Genomic DNA, 2,500 nt, shown 5'->3' with positions numbered 1-2,500 from the left:
AAAAGTCATTGTAAGATTTTGAATATATAATATTACGCTGACGCTGACACATTAACATTCCGTGTGCCCTCTCAAGCATATGAGTCACCCCAGCCGCGAAATATCTCAAAACCTGACTAGCATAATTATAGACACTTAGAAAGGGGCACAGTCAAACCCCCCTTTTAAGACCTCCAAAAATCTGAGAAAATCAGGTCTTAAAAAAGAAGGGAGTCTTATAAAGGAGGTAAATTTACAGAGGTATTGAACAGAGAATCTGAAAAAAGGAAGATCTTAAAAGAGGGGAAGACTTAAATTGGGGGGTCTTATTACGGGGGTTTCACTGTCATTGTAATGCGTCTTCAAGCGCTTAGTCTTTGTAACAAGTGAAGAATGAAATACAACCCCCCCCCCCCCTCCCCTTCCTCCCCCCCCCTCCCCCTCCCCCCTCCCACCCCCAAGTCGATTTTTAGGTCAGCGGTACTGTGACACAGTAGGTCATGTGTTTGGGTATGTGTGCTATATTTAGCCATTCAATGTTGAATAATAAAAAAAATAGAAAGAACGTTAACCGGATATATTTTCTTTTTGGGGGGGGGCCTATTTCATAGAGGTGAAAATATGCGAGGTGTTATTGCGTATATAAGCCTATACGGTGCGAGAAACGGGACGGCATGCTATGTGTTATTTAAATTTTGTAGTCGGGCCGCTAGTAGTTATGTCGTGAAGACATAGTTAACCTTGAGTGTGAGTGTGGATTACTTTGTGGTGTTTGCAGAGACAGGCTGATCTTGTGTTGAGGATATCGGTGTGACTTTGTTGGATTGTGAGTTACTGCAGTAAGTTTTGACTTATGATATCAGGGGTCTTTCACGGGGGAGAGAGAGAGAGAGAGAGAGAGAGAGAGAGAGAGAGAGAGAGAGAGAGAGAGAGAGAGAGAGAGAGAGTGAGAGAGTGAGAGAGAGCGAGGTGTGTGAGTGTGATTACATGTGTGTGTGTGTGTGTGTGTGTGTGTGTATGTGTGTGTTTGTTTGTTTGAGTGTATGTGTGTGACGGCGCCGCCCTATGGTTTAGAACTACCACGTGGCATGTCTGTCTTGCCTCCGAAAATGAACAACACTCCGTCCGTCTTTGCCGGCTTTGAAATTATACGAAAACATTCGGGCAACGCCCGTAAAGCAGGTCATACAATTCTTTAAAAGATTGCTTAAAGGATTGCGTCATAGAATTCTTTAACTAAAGATTGTTTAAAAGATTGCGTCTCTGTCTCTGTCTCTGTCTGTCTGTCTCTGTCTCTCTCTCTATGTCTGTCTGTCTGTCTGTCTGTCTGTCTGTCTCTCTCTCTCTCTCTCTCTCTCTCTCTCTCTCTCTCTCTCTCTCTCTCTCTCTCTCTCTCTCTCTCTCTCTCTCTCTCTCTCTCTCTCTCTCTCTCTCTCTCTCACTCGGTCTTTGACTGTAACTGCCGGTATGTGTGAATCCTTCGCTTACTTTACAAAATTAATTTTCATTCTTAACTAAAAACGTTATTTTTTACCTTTATGCCCCTCAAGCAATGTTTTCTTTTAAGGACTCATTTGCGCAAGTAGTGGTGGAGGTGTTGTTGTCGTCGTCGTTGTTGTCGTCGTTCCTGTTGTTGTTGGTGGTGGTGGTGGTGGTGGTTGGGGTAGTGGTTGGGCAGCTGCTGCTGCTAGTAATATTGATGTTGTTATTAATGGCCTTGTTGTTGTTGTAGTTGTTGTCGATCAGTCAGCCGTATAAACATAGAGATCTCAGCACCGTTGAAAATCTTCCACTTCAACGACAAAACTTGTGATTGTTTCACCTCTACCTTCCATAAAATACAGGGTGGTCCAACAAAATGTAGACAGTTTTGCGTGCCTGTCATTTCTGCTACAGGGCTCCCACCTATTTTTTTCACCTGGAATGTCTCACACAAGCATGAAAGTTTAGTAAGGCACAGTTTTTTCTTCTTTGCAGCATCATTTCTGGGCGTAGTTCAATAGTTCATCACATTCTCAATCCAAGCACCTCGTCTCTGGATTACGGCTGCGACACGGACATTGAAGTTGTTGATAACTCTGTCCAAGGTCTCGAGTGGAATCCTCCTGATTTCACGAAGAATGTTCTCCTTTAGCGCTTGTATTGTCTGTGGATTGTTGTGGTAAACCCTTTCCTTCAAGTACCCCCAGAGGAAGAAATCTGGAGGAGAAAGATCTGGGGACGAGGTGCTTGGATTGAGAATGTGATGAACTATTGAACTACGCCCAGAAATGATGTTGCAAAGAAGAAAAAACTGTGTGAGATATTGCAGGTGAAAAAGAATAGGTGGGAGCCCTGTAGCAGAAATGACAGGCACGCAAAACTGTCTACATTTTTTGGGACCACCCTGTATTTGACTTATACAAATTTCTCGGCATTTCTTTAGTCTTTCAGCTCTTCGTTTCATTACACCCCCGGTATAGGGGTGTGTATAGGTTTCGCTCGATGTGTTTGTTTGTTTGTTTGTTTGTTTGTTTGTTTG

General features: G+C 43.3%; 1 protein-coding gene across 3 annotated transcripts in view; it reads left to right on the top strand.

Moving 5' to 3' along the window:
• The window catches only part of LOC138947450 (uncharacterized), a 9,958-nt gene that overhangs the window by 2,243 nt on the left and 5,215 nt on the right, over positions 1 to 2,500 (top strand). The window contains exon 1 of one of the 3 annotated variants that reach the window (XM_070318931.1): positions 611 to 805. The exons of 1 other annotated variant lie outside the window; for it this stretch is intronic. The gene's annotated coding sequence lies outside the window, so the exon portion shown is untranslated. Of the gene's footprint in view, positions 1 to 610; positions 819 to 2,500 lie in introns of those variants that run through there. One more of the 3 variants, XM_070318929.1, reaches the window with a different exon arrangement.

The sequence above is a fragment of the Littorina saxatilis genome, linkage group LG14, assembly GCF_037325665.1.
Source record: "Littorina saxatilis isolate snail1 linkage group LG14, US_GU_Lsax_2.0, whole genome shotgun sequence".
Lineage (NCBI taxonomy): Eukaryota > Metazoa > Mollusca > Gastropoda > Littorinimorpha > Littorinidae > Littorina > Littorina saxatilis.
The sequence above is the reverse complement of the archived record's forward strand: the minus strand, read 5'-3'. Positions and strand labels throughout refer to the sequence as shown.